Raw genomic sequence first — 15,474 nt, 5'->3', positions numbered from 1 at the left:
AAGTTTTGTTAATACTTTTTATAGCCTGCTGTCCTTTCAACCCTCAATGAAGTATGTTATTCATAAAGAGCCCATCAAACTGTATAGAATAGAAATTTGAATCAATACTTAATTTCAGGGCTCTAGTCATATCATAGTGTAATCCAGATGTGTTTACATTTTAGCTGAATCACGTAGAACTAAAAGGTCTTTGGATATGATCCCTTGCCAGAGCTGCCATTTTGCTGGATTCAGATTCCTCTAAACCTAAGTAACTTTTTCCTAAATAAATTATCAACACATTTGTTTACTATGTGACATCATCATCATACATTGTTTAATCATTCCAGGAAGAAGTCACATATGGATGTGGCTATAGTTGTAGTGTATGTTGTGGTGAGGAAGTTGTGTCCTTTCAATGTTCTGGAAGAATATCTCTTCCCTAATTAGTAGTGTATTATATGTCTTTGGAAGTTTGTATTTCTTCTTACAAGTAGGAGAATTTTACTTAATAAAAATAATTTATCTCTGACACAAGACTTTTCTTAACTTCAAATTTATTTGTGGAATTATTGACAAACTTTTGACAATGTAAATTTGTGCCTTTATGTATTAAACATACTATTACTATGAATGTCAAGTTTCTAAGTGTTGCATGTTACCTAGAATACTTTTACTATATGTTAATGAAGTATTAATAAACCTATCAACCTACGGTTATATGATTTTTGGACATTAGTAGAATAGAACAATTATAGGTATCTGTAGTTTAATAAATATTTTTTAAAACTTAAGTTTGTCATTTGCAGGTCAAAGCAGATGCCTTAATATTTAAGAGCACTCACTGCTCTTCCAGAAGACCTAAGTTGGGGTGCCTGCATCTATGGCCTGCTCACAATCATTTTTAGCTACAGCTCAAAGCATTCAGATAGCTCTGGCCTCTGCAGGTATCACAATTCATGTGCCATACCCATATGCAGATACACAAATTAGAAAATAACAAAAATAGGCATTTAAAGCACTTAATCATATGAAAATGTCACAATAATAAGCATTAAATTTAAAATTAACATGTACTAGTAATTACACTTAATGATCTGTAAACAAACTTTATTTCTAAATAATGAAATTAAAGTTTTTCAGAGATTTAATATTTTGAGTAGAATAACATAAATATATATTTTCTACTGAATATTATCACTATAGTATATATAGTATCAATATAGTAAAGATTTATGCATGAAAATAATCAGTTACATCAATATGAGCATTTTTCAAATTCTAGATAGATTAGACATATATAAGTGGCCATAAAATGTAACTTGATGTTAAACAATTTTATCATGTGATGAATTATACTGAAATAATTTTTGTATAATGTTTTATTTGTCATATTTTTTAATTTATTTGATATGATGTTAGTGTTTCTGCTACAGTGTATGTATGTAGGTCAGGGGACAAATTGTAATAATAAATTCTGTCCCTCCATTATGTGAACTATGAGATGGAACCCAGGTTGTCAGTGACAAGTACCTTTACCCACTGAGCCATATTTTTAAAAATTGTCTGAGCAACTGATACTATTTTATTTCATTGTAAATTGCTAACGACCCCTTTTAGCTACTTTTTCTCACTTACCTAAAAGTGTCTAAGCCAAGGAATCCGAGTTCTGACCCATATTGGACAGGTGGTCCCAGAGAGTACCAGTGCAAGAGCAGAGAAGTGACAGAAACAAGAAGGGAGAGCAATAGTGATTGTAACCACAGGTGACTACAGTGGGTGATGGTGTTCCAATTTCACTGGAGACACCTAGGAGACTGGTCAGGATATGCTCAAGAGTTGTTCCCTGTGAGATGGCTGAATGGAAGGATTTATGCACAAGCCTCTGTGCTAAGCACCATTCATAGCCATTTCAGATGCTTGGCAGTGTGTTAGGAAGCTATTGGCATAAACAATAATGACTATCACTCAGAGTTGATGAAAAAGTACCCGTAAAACATGGATTGTCCATTTGAAAAGTAAAATTTCCTCAAAAGCTTGTGAAGGGAAAAGGAAAAGTTCTCACTCCTCCCCAACTCTTTCCACAGCACCCAGCTTTCTTGTCTATAAGGAATAGCAGTCTGCTTTCTGTTTGGTTAATTCGAGAACTATAAAATCTGTCATATTAGTGCATTGACTGAATAGAATACTCTACTTGGAAAAAAATCATACCAGGTTTTTGCACTTTGTGTTAAGGCTTTTTCACTCCTACAGAAGGTCCAGCCCAGGTACAGCTTCTGCATTACAGCTTTACTCCTTAGAAGTATTCTTAGGTGGAAAGTAATGACTGCCTTACATTGCATGTCTGACTAACTAATGGTATTGAATTACCCAGATTTACACTTTATGTACAAGAAAAATGAGATTATTAGCTTTATTTGTTGACTTGGAAAGGATGTAGTACCCAATTATTTTACCTAACACTAGTTGAAATATTACTGCAAAAGCAATCTGGTCATGTGGATAACAGCATAAGCACAGGGTGATGCTCATGGGCCACATTCAGTCACTTGAAGGTATTAAACACCAACAGTGACTCAAGGCTGGCAGCCAAATACACTTAGATATAGAAAAGGTACAAATATAGACACAATTTCCTTATAGTTTGGTCATCTTGTAATGTCAAAACTAACCTTCACAGGGAGGTGAGTTACTTATGGCCATTTGACCAAATCTACCCTTCCCACATACTAGTGGCTTAACATTAGGGCTTGGATCAGTAATGAGCAGGTGGGATTTTTCCAGCTGAGCATGGTGGCAGAAAATGACAATTCTCAATAGTTCTTCTATACAAGATTTTTTTTCTCTATTATTATTTTCTCTTTTCTTTCTGCTTTTCTTTCTTTTCTACTTCCTTCTTTTCTCTTTCTCTCTATCTCCTTTCTCTCTCTCTCTTCCTTCCTTCCTTCCTTCCTTCCTTCCTTTCTTTCTTTCTTTCTTTCTTTCTTTCTTTCTTTCTTTCTTTCTTTCTTTCTTTGTTTCAAGTAAAATTTACTATGTAGTTCAAGTTCACCTCAAACATGCGGTCTTTCTGTTTAAGTATTTCAGTCCTGGGAATACAAATGTGAGGTGCCCAATCACAAATGATACACCTATAGCATAACACCCACATATAAATCTCAGGAAAAGTCACAACAAACAGGTGGAAAGAATATAAGACCCAAAGTAATAGGCTGCCTACTGAGAGATGCTCTTTTCTAGACATAGCAGGAATGCTGCACCCATAAAATCCCAACAACTTGATTTCAGGTAAATGACCCCAAAGTGATAACATTAGTCAGCATGCCAGTACAAATCTGGGAAATTTCAGAAGACTTACCCTTTGCTGAAGAGCTTCTGGCAATCAAGAACAACTGAGAACAAGTCTTTTTCCAGGAATGGGCCCATGGCCAGATTTAAACACATGTACATAACAGTCACTCTAAATGGGTAAGTTGTGTGTGTGTGTGTGTGTGTGTGTGCGCGCGCGTGCGCACGTGTGCAAGCACACATGCATGCATGTGTAAAAGTAATTATAGAAGAAGAGGTAAGGAACTTTTGGGGTAGGGGAGTAGATATTAGAAATATATTTCATATTATTAAAATAGTAAACTAAGTATTAGATGTGTGAACAATGAATTGTTTATAATTAGTCATTTTCCATCTATATCAAATGAGCCTAAATTATGCAGGTAATACTTAGAAAAAGTATCAAATTTTTGAGGTTATATGTTTATTTTTTGTAAAGAAAAGAACTTTTAAAATTCATATTAAGTATATGTCAGTCATATCCTTTTTAATATATGTATCATAATTTTACAACTTTGAAAGCATTCTTCAGACCTTGAGTTCTAGTTTGCAGTTTTCAAAATGCATAATCATCTTTACACCGGCGATGCTAGCATTTTTCAATATACAGCATTCATTCCTATCTCATTAACTTTATTCATATGTTTATATTGGTGGGGGAGGAGGCACAACACATTGCTTTCAGAAACAGACATTTTGTAACTTCAATTCAACTGCGTTTGCTTATTTCTTTATGTAAGCAAAAGTGCAACTGGATTTTCAATACACAAAATGAGAAAAAAGAGCATAATTTAAAAAGCTGAAAAATACAAAAATTACAAAAAAATCTGAAAGCAAGGAAAGTGGGAAGTAGTTTCAGAGTTTCAACTATCCTTGAATAAGACAAAGCACAGAGTATAGGAAATACAGGAACAAATATCCTGAGTTCTACTTGCCTTGGAGAATCTGCTTCTTTCTCTAATGTAGTAGGAAGATTACACAATCATAAGGTTTGTAAAATGATTAAAGAATTTTACTTACTGACAAAATAAATGAGAAAATCTTGGAAAATATCTTACAATCCAGAATAATTTATAAATAATCATGAAAAATTGATTTGATATATTTTTTTTACTTTTCAAAGAAAAAGCCTGTAGTGATGCCCTTGCTAAATATTTTATGTATAAATCTTATTTTCAATGAATGAAAAGAACTGTACTTGTTAATGAATATAATGCCTAATAAGGCATATAACTTCATGTGTTACAAATAACAATAATAGCTGTAGATTTGTCTTTAGAAATTTTTTCTTTGTGTTGACCATTAAACTATGAATATTTAATAAAACATTACATTTAAAATACATTCTTACCTGACTTCAGCAAGCATTTGCTTAATATAATTATGCTACACTAAAATTCTAGGTATGAGAGTCTGTAGTAAGCAATTGATCATATGGAATGATGCCCCTTCCCCATCCCATTGTCTAGGCTTTCATGGAGCTGGAAGTCTCCTTTAGTTGATTCTCAGACTTGTGGGTTGCTTTGAGATCTAACATCCAATTGCTGCTCTGTGCAGTATGTGCTACTGTTAGGAGATATACTAGAAACTACAGTACTTGTAAGGTGTCTTATTAACTATTTTTTTAATAAGTGATATAAATTGCCTCTACTCAGAATTCATCATGAAGAGGCACAAGTTCATACCCAATATATAAAATTCTAGAAAGGTAACCTTCTCAATAACCTTCTTATTATTGGTGACTACACAAGGGTATTAGAAGTTGCTAATCTACTCCAACATTTTAAAGCTCTGGCCAGCACCTATAATTCAGGAGAAGAACAGGAATTATTTCATGTTACCTAAAATGCACACTTTGATTTGCTAAATGTTTTGCGTTTTATATTATTATAAATATAACTTTGTAGTGCTAGATATAACACTACACATACAAGAAAGATATAATACAAAACAATGTTTAAGGCAATCCTGAGAAATTTGAGGGCAACAATAATATGAAGGGTAATAATACTTGTATTACTTGTACACTTGTATTACTTGTATAGTTATAAAATTACTTGCAGATTCCTTTAATGTCTAGGGAGGATAAATATTCCTTTAAGGCAAGCTTTTGCCACATACACATAAAAATTACAAAACAGGTTAACATTTGTGCTCATGTTGGCCCACGTTAAGTGTATAGGGTGATTTTTTTCCTAAGGTAGTTTCCTCCAGAGAGAAGACCTCACAGTTGCTACATCTGTTCTTGCTCGATGAGACTGTTATTATATTCACAGCAACAGATGTTGCACCTGGAGGTTCATCGTTTACTCTCGGGGAAATTGCAGCATAGAACTCGAAGTTTTATGAAAATTAGGAATGTCACATAATAAATGACTGGCCTCAATTGCCATAAAAATGTACATGCTTTAGTTTCACAAACTTAATGTGATTATTTGTGGTTGACCATCATTTCAAACACAGACAAAGAAAGAGGATTTTGATAACCTGACATCAAGTGTGAAATTATTTCTGTTCAGATTTTCTTTTTAATTACATATGACTTGGTTGTATTCAAATTATGGTAAGGGCAGACTATATTTTCATGTTTTTTGAATTGTTTCGCTTTTAAGTCTCACCCTTCATTATAACCATAAGGTGAATCTTGTCATGGCTAAACCTTCAAATGAAAAAAAAAAGCAGAAATATATTGATTAAATTAATTTTGTCTGATTTGATTATATTATCTCTCTGAAATTGCTGAGGAAATTTTAGAGAAGTTAAATGAAAACTAATTTAAGGCTGATGACCATTCCATGCACTAATTATATTAAATATAAGTCATTAATCTAATATTTAATGACCATCTCCCATAAGTCATACACTTTCCATATTCAGTTCGTAGTATACAATTGTTACTCAGAATCCTGGAATACAGACTTGGAGAAAGAAATTAACTTCTGTCAAGCAATGAAACATCATCAAACACACACTATGAAGTTACAAGATACAGGAGCTCTAGGAAGAAGATGTGCTTAAACAAGATCTGTCAAGAAAACAGAATAAATACTTCAGTTTTGGAGCTGCAAACTGGTCAGCCTAGGGCCAGGCTATCCTTCTCTTACGGAAGTTTAAGTATATAGTGCTTTCCACTACTCATAGCTTTCTTATGGTTTGGTTAATTTTTAATTCCTTTAATGAAGCAACTGGTAAAATTCCAGAAAGTCTATTATTAAATTTGTTCTTATTGAACCACAGTACTCTCATGTATTCTATCTTCACATATTATTCTGGAAAATATAAAAGCATCTATTGTATTAGCATGTTTTCTCCACATGAAAAAATGGTGTGCCATTGATCTATTATGCCTTATTGGAATACAGGAAAACTTACAATCACACTTATTCATAAAATTTTTCAGATGTGTAATATTATTATGCTCCATTTAGAAATATGCTGACAAAATGATTTAAATGCAGTGTCAAAAACAATAGTATTACAGAGTTAAATGGAACATATATTTGACATTAACTTAAGGGGAATTCTACAGATTTTTTTTTCTACATCAGTTACTACATGTGATTTTAAATGGCCATTTAACATTACTCAGGGAATTCAACTTCTTTGAGGCCAGAAGATTAAGAATTGTTCAAAACAATCAAAATGGAGATGTTTCAAACTGCTTATAACTGCATTTGATTCTGTGGTGGTCTTACAAAAAGTCACCCTTCAGGGGGATTGACCTCCAGGATATGTTTCACATGATCAAAAGAAACAGACTATAGTGGAAGTTTTAACTCAGCTATTGAGACTTAACAGAGCATTTTAGAACTTGGAAAAATATCCCCTCTGAGAGACATATGTTCAGGGAGATAGCTGAAAAGCATGGCTCGCCTGTGGATTCCTTGGCTAGCAGCCTAAGTATCTAGTCAATTTAAGGGCACAGAGTCACGGCATACTAAAGAGTCAAATGAACAGTGGCTTCATTATCTGAGAAATACCCCCTATTAAAGAGGCGAGTGCTTTATGGATTTATTCCATTGAGTATGCATGATTTATTAGGCTTTGAAGGTTACATACCAACAAGATATGTGTGGTATTATGATGGAAAGCAAAACAGAAGGGGACAAAAGCCAGCAAACTCAAAATGTTCTATTGGTAATTTTCAAATTTGGAAGCACATTTTATCAGTTTCTGCTGCAATGCTCCTGGCAGTGTGTTCAAGGATATCTGGCACCCAAAGCAACAAAGTGAATTTTACATCTGCAGTATCTACTAACATCAGAAGATATCCATGTTGTGCACTGAATCTGTAATAGAAATGAAATCAGTAATGCTACTGAACTGGAGTCGATGGAACAAAAGTCAGATTTTAAATCTGAAACTGGAACACTCCTCTAGAGTATTAAATATTCACAGTCCAAAACGGAAGCAGATAATGAGCTATTTAGTATAATATTTTCTGTCATCTAAAAATAGGAATTAAAATAAATTTGATAATACTATGTAGAACCCACAAATGGCCCAATGAGATTTTTTTTTAAGTGTGTTTGTGTGGAGGACAGACGACAACTTGTTGGACTTGGTCCTCTCCTTCCATTTTGAAGGTTTCAGATATCAAACACAGGTTGTCAGGCTTAGAGGAAGGTTCCTTTACTTACTAGGCCATCTGGCTGTCCCCCAATTTATTTTTAGATATAAGAAGTCCAATATAAACCAGTAACTTTCATAGTAAACTCTACTAAAGAGAGCTTAAATGTCTTATGTAAATATAAATTCAAAGTAATTGAAGAGTTAAACTAGTTTTTCCATGGATATTTTCACATATGTGTTTATACTCATAAGAACATTTAGCTTTTAATGTTTTCATTTATGTCACTTACTGGTTGATTCTTCTGTTCTACTAGGTAATTAGGTCAAGATGAAGGAATTTCCAACACCTGAAACAAAAGGAAAGACATCTTTGCTGGTCAGTTTTATCAACTTGCTAACAATCAAAAGTCACCTGAAACGACTTTAAATGAGGTTTTGTGTATATTAGACTAGCCTGTGAACATGTGGGTGTGTAGGGAATTGTCTTGATTAGATCAACTGATGTAGGGAGACACGGCCAGAAAATGATTAAAACCATTCCCTGAGTATGGGAATGTGAAAAATAAGAAAGTGTGCTGAGAAAAACTGTGCACGAATTCATTTTCTTTCTGTACTATTTGCTGGAATAGGGACTCCAATTCTTGTTTCGACTTGCCCACAATACTGGACTTTAGCTTGGAATTATAAGCTAATCAACACTCTCCCCACTAAAGTGGCTTTTTTTCCCAAATAATTTCTCAGCACAATACAAAACAAAACAGAAGCAGCATCTCAGTGTCAAGCCATGTACTTTAGCTGCTAAAATATTGATGTTGTTAAAGATAAGCTTTAACATGATTAGTAGAAATAAAAGTATTCTCAGGACAAAAAGGGCTATCATGATCAAGCAATAGAGAAATAGTGATAAAATCTGCATGGGTTGGTACAGAGACAGGCAAGTAAATCAATGGAAAAAAATTAAAGACTTAGAAATGAACCCACACACCTATTGTCACTTGATATTTCACAAAGGAGCTAAAACAATCCAGTGGAAAAAAAAAGACAGCATTTTTTCACAAATAGTGCTGTTTCAACTGGAGGTCAGCATGTAGAAGAATGCAAATTGATCCATTTATATCTCCTTGTACAAAGTTCAAGACCAAGTGGATCAAGGACATTCACATAAAACCAGATACACTGAAACTAATAGAAGAGAAAGTGGGGAAGACCCTCGAATGCCTAGGCACAGGGGAAAAGTTCCTGAACAGAATACCAATGGCTAAAATGGACAAATGAGATCTCATAAAATTGCAAAGCTTCTGTAAAGCAAGGTCACAGTCAATAGGACAAAAGGACAACCAACATACTGGGAAAAGATCTTCACCAATCCTATAACCAATAGAGAGTTAGTATCATATATATATCTCAAGAAATTAGACTCCAGACAACCAAATAACCCAATTAAAAATGGGGTACAGAGCTAAAAAATGAATTCTCAACTGAGGAAACGCGAATGGCTGAGAAGCACCTAAAGAAATATTCAACATCCTTAGTCATCAGGTAAATGCAAACCAAAACTACCCTGAGATTCCACCTCACACCAGTCAGAATGGCTAAGATTAGAAACTCAGGTGATAGCAGATGCTGACAAGGATGTGGATAAAGAACACTCCTCCATTTTTGGTGGGATTAAAAGCTGGTACAACCACTCTGGAAATCAGTCTGGTGGTTCCTCAGAAAATTGGAATAGTATTACCTGAGGACCCAGCTATATCACTCCTAGGCATATACCCAGAAGATGCTCCAACATATAACAAGGACATATGCTCCACTATGTTCATAGCAGCCTTATTTCTAGTAACCAGAAGCTGGGAAGAACCCAGATGTCCTTCAACAGAGGAATGGATACAGAAAATGTGGTACATTTACCCAATGAAGTACTATTCAGCTATTAAAAATAATGACTTCATGAATTTCTTAGGCAAATAGAAACTATCATCCTGAGTGAAGTAATACAATCACAAAAGAACACACACAGTATGCACTCACTGATAAGTGGATATTAGCCCAAAAGCTCAAAATACCCAAGACACAACTCTCAGACCACATGAAGCTCAAGAAAAAAGATGACCAAAGTTGGGGTGCTTCAGTCCTTCTTAGAAGCAGTAACAAAATACTCCCAGGAGGAAATATGAAGACAAAGTTTGGAGCAGAGTCTGAAGGAGGACTGTCAGGAGTCTGCCCAACATGGGGATCCAGTCCATGTGCAGTCACCAAATGCAGACACTGTTGTGTATTCCAAGAAGGTCTGAGAGTTTCTTATTCCAATATGATTCCTGGCAAACCCAATCTAATACCATTGTATACAGGCTCTACTGTTATCATTCATAAACCTTTAATAAATAGGGTTCTTAACTACGTCTCATTCCTCAGAACTATTAAGTTCCATGTTTATTAAAATCCATTTGCCATTTAGAAATCAGATACTTGTTTTTAAATGATACTTTGCTGAAATTTAGTTTTTGTTTTATGTATAACAAGTATATCAAACACCATGTCTCAAGAAATAACTGGCACCAATGTAAATGTAATCTGATATAAATGTAATATATGTAATCTGATGGATAAGAATGCAGAGATTAGAATTCTGATTCTTACAATCATGAAATGCAGACAGACTCACCATGATTCAATAATAGTGGGACCCTGTTACTGAAGAGATTACATTCTTCTGTCATCAAAAATAGAGAATTTGGGCTGATGCTCAACTAGAAGCTTCATGCCCTACTGAATCACATTCACAGTGCCAGCTGGTACTATGGACTTTACTGGAAGAGAGAAGTCAACATCTACCTCGTCTAGCTAAGAAACATGTCATGTACACTAGGTAGCTTCCTGAAAGATATGCCCACTGGTTGGAGAGTAGCACAAATGCCACCTTTCAGTTGGATTTAAGCCCTGTTCCTTGATATGGAACACATTTTTGACACTGGACAATAACTTGAGATTAGGTAGGTCATAGGAAATTTTACTGCTAAGTATAATTTAGCATTATAAGAGTTCCTAATAACATACTTCTATCTTCATAGGTCAGTGTATCACTGAACTATCATCAGAGGTGTTTCTTGCAGAAGATGATAATTAACATACTGGCACACATCGGACAACATTCAGACTGAGACATTTGAAACACTCACCTAAATGGAGTGCCTTTATCAGAGTATTGCCTCAAGCCTCTGAGATCTATGAGAGGAGACACTAAAAAGCATGTAAGAGGCAGAAGATGACTCCAAAGAAATAGCACTTTCTGGATACAACAGGACTGGTGCCCATATGACATCACATAGAGTGTGATATCACACACAAGACCTGCACAAGTTCAAATCAGAAAAAAAAACCCTAGTATGAAGAAGTAGTAGTGGGGAAATTGCTATCTCTAATCAGAAAACTATTTGCAATTGATAAATCCTGAGACAGGGAAAACATCAGTTTTCTTCAATGGAGTTATACTGGGTATATCAATCTCACCATAGAGCAGGTTACCTGTCCAGGGATAATTGGCCAACATATAATGGAGTTCATAATTTATTTTTTATCTTTCAGTTCTCTCTCTCTCTCTCTCTCTCTCTCTCTCTCTCTCTCTCTCTCTCTTGTGTGTGTGTGTGTGTGTATGCATGTGTATGTATATATGTATGTATGATGTGTGCCTGTGTATGCCTTTTTTTAAATTTGCCTTTGCTTTTGCTTTTCATTTAAGAGATAGAAAATCGATGAAATGGGCTGACGGAAATGAGAGTAATCTAAGAGGCGTCAGGAAAGTGGAAATAATATCACCAAAACATACAATATGATAATATTGAAACTAAACTTTAAATGTGAGGAAATGATAGTGTTTTTATTAATTGGACCAGGATCCCAGGAAATCTGTCTGCAAATGAATGAAAATTAATTATCTACTTTAGAGTACACCCACACATGATTGCAAATAAATAAAAAACTTAAAACATGAACTTGGAAACCATGAAATACTCAGATAAAATACAATTTGAAAAAGTCCTTAACATAGATTATGGCAAAGCTTATGTCTTATAGGTTATGAAAACAATCAAACAAAACTCAAATAGAAGAAAAAAATAAACAACAAAGTAAAAACACTTTTACTAAACAACAACAACAACAAAATGACTGGATGGCCCATAAAATAGGGAAAGAACATTTGCAAATAATATTTGATAAAGAGTTAATACAGTGATTCTCTACCTGTGGGTGGTGACCCCTTTAGCAATTCTTTCATAGGGGTTGCCTAGCACCATTAGAAAACATGAGATTTACATTATGATTCATAACAGTAACAAAATTGCAATTGTAAAGCAGCATCAAAATAATTTTGTGGTTGGGGTCACAACAAAATGAAGGACTGGCAAATGAAGGTACAGCAATAGGAATGTTACTAATCACTGGATTGATATGTAAACCATACAAGGAAGTTATTGTCATATAGGTTTTTCAGTTGTTTGGTAAGTGTTACACCGTGATATTTTATATTATTTGTGACTATTTACCTTATTTTATTCATAGCCCATTTATCATTTGTATGAAGGAAGGGTACTAATTTGGGGGGTTTAATTTTATATCCAGCAATTTGCTGAAAGTGTTCCTAAGCTATAGGAGTTATCTGATAGAATTTTAGGGGTTGCCAGTAGATGAGCAGCTTTTCCCCAGGACACATTTCCCACCACACTGTCCTATAAATCAGAAACCTACAGCATCAGGGTTTGGAGACCATGAGTTAAAACTGTGAAACCAGGAACCAAAGTCAAACTAATTCTTCATAAGCTAATTGTTTTGACCATTTTTTCTCATAAGTGGAAAGCAGACTAATCTTTATTATGACTTTTTCTGGAAGGCGTTCTTTAATTTGATTACTTCCCTGAATTTTACTATAACTTCTACTTAGATACAACAAGTGTCCGTTGTTATTTGCATGCATATCACTCGATTGTTGTTATTTAATCAACTGTTTTCTTGCTGTCACCTGTTCACATTCTGAATGTAATTATGTCCACACAAACAAACTTATTAGCACAAATAATTCTATTGTATGCCGAAATGTGGACACATATCAATGTATGTTTACAGATTGAGATTAATATAAATTTTAAATCCTAATCTAAAATTAAAATCAGAATATTTTAGAGTTCATTGTTTTACAGCAGTTAAAGCAAGTCCTTGAAGCTAATGATTGCGAAGTGCTTATTTACAACTAATTTAATTATTGATAAACACTGGTTTGAGGTAAAATAAAACTCATGCATGATAAATTTTTTTCTCTAAATTTGATTAGGTTTCCATATGTTCTTAAGTGGCCATTTGAAGCTAGAAAATGAGTTAGAACGGATCTTGTTTAACTCATTAAATGCTGTTAAAGGTCAGCAATTATTAAAGGTTTTAATAACATTCTGGATAAAACACTAAAAATAGTTTTAGCAAATGAAGTCACCAATTCCCAGCTAGCAAGATGAACTTGTTACCATTTTAGAATCTGATAAACCTCCACTAGATGACATTCACAATCTTTACAGCTCCTGGTGTCATACATAGATGTCTGCAGTGTACTCTCTTCACATCCCACAGAGTCACTTTTAATTTATGGAAATTTCTCATTGCCTCTAGGCATACCCACAAAATAGCAAACAAATAAAAATAAATGTTGATTTTAGCCAAGGAAATATGTAGCCGATTTGATCTCTTTTGCTTATTCGACTAAAAATAAATCATCTTAACATAAACTTTCAAAACGAGAGGACAATATTTCTTGTTCATGAACGGAACTGAGGAAAACATTAAATTTCCAACTAAATGCCTGTAAATTAACTAACATTTAATAGAGGTAGATTAAATAGGGGAAATATAAATAAGTAATTAGAATAGCTAAGAAAGAAGGATATTTGCCACAAATATAGTCAGACATCAACTTAGTGAGTAGTTCCAGAGACAGATTGTGCATGACCTGATTAGTGATCTGATGCTTGTTTTTATCCCACATCTATCAAAACTTCCTGCCTGAAGTTTTTACTGGTGCTTTTAGTTTCCAAGCTTCTATTAAAACTTCCACTACATGGTTTACTTACATTCTGCTTTTCTTCATACTCAAATAATGTTAAGTGACTGTGGACCAAATCTTGTGAAATAATAGATCAATATAGCTCTCTACTCCATGTGGTGTTTTTGTCAGATATTTGGTCACTATGATGCAAATGTTGCATTTCATTGAAGGAGGAGCAGGGACATGAAGGAGCCAGCTGAGGAGACAGCATGATAGAAGCTCTAGAGAAGGTGACTATTTACAATCTCTTTAGATGAATAACAGGTAAAGAGGGTAAGAACTTAGGAAAAGAAGATACTGATTGTTAGGCTGGAACCCCTGCTTATCCCCTATATAAGCTGGGGAGCCTAATCTGCTCTCTTTCCTCAACCCCACTCACACAGAGAAAATTTCCCCAACCACTTGGAGAAAACTCTGGGTTAACACGTCATCACTTCTGGACTCTGGGTTTCAGACAACTCACCCTACCTATGGGTTCAGTTTTTGACCATGTATGGACACACTTCCAGCTTCTAGCTGGCTGGTTATCATTCCTTGCTTAAACTCTATAAAACTCCTTCACTTTATCCTGGATGAGTGACTTCACTGACTTGTGTGATAGGCGAACCCACCCTAGATCTACCTCCTAATAAACCTACCTTTATCTACTATCAATATAGTCTACTTTAGCCTATATCTGTATCACCAAAGGGGCTAAAATGCCTATCACTGGTAAAGAGAGAGAGAAGTATATTAGTTCAAGGAATTATTTAAAAAAATACTTTTATAAAGATAACCAAAACCTCATCATTCCTTGGAGAAATAATGGCGACATGAGGAGTCATACAGAATATACTAGGGATGGCCAGGAATAAGCACAGGAATGGCTTCTGGCTCTTTTTATAATTCTCATAGCATGGTTTTGTATAATCAACAATAAAATTACATAGAGGTACGTGCATTTATAGGCTTACCACATATATACTAAAGCTATACCAAAAAAATCCTCAAAAGCCTCATTTCACTTAACTTGAATTATCGCCAAAGGTAAGTTAGTTAACATATCCATGAGCTCAACCACTTATCTTTGGTTGATTGAGTGTATGCATGAATAAGTAAATATTAGCATGTATGGGCACAAGAGAACTTCAGATGCGGTATCTTAGCCATTATAAATATTCAATGGTATTAATTTACAACATACTGTTATCATTAACACATAAAATGACACACCAGTTATTATTCATTTTGCTATTAAATGTTACTGCCTTTAATCAACATATCCCAATAATCTCATGCCCAGTAGTGGTAATCAGTCTACAAGTGAAATCATGAACTCTTTATGTTTCTGTCAGGCCTTTAATCTCAATGTCTTTCAGTTGTTGTCTATGTTGACAAATTCCAGCGATTTTCTTTTAAGTGAAATAAAGGGAATGATCCTACACTTTATGACAGAATGTATATTACCTAAAATCATTGAACCTGACCTTAACAAGTAATTCTACTTTTGAGTAAATATGTAAAGGATCAGT

This window comes from Grammomys surdaster, unplaced genomic scaffold, assembly GCF_004785775.1.
Source record: "Grammomys surdaster isolate TR1022 unplaced genomic scaffold, NIH_TR_1.0 171, whole genome shotgun sequence".
NCBI lineage: Eukaryota > Metazoa > Chordata > Mammalia > Rodentia > Muridae > Grammomys > Grammomys surdaster.
The sequence above is the reverse complement of the archived record's forward strand: the minus strand, read 5'-3'. Positions refer to the sequence as shown.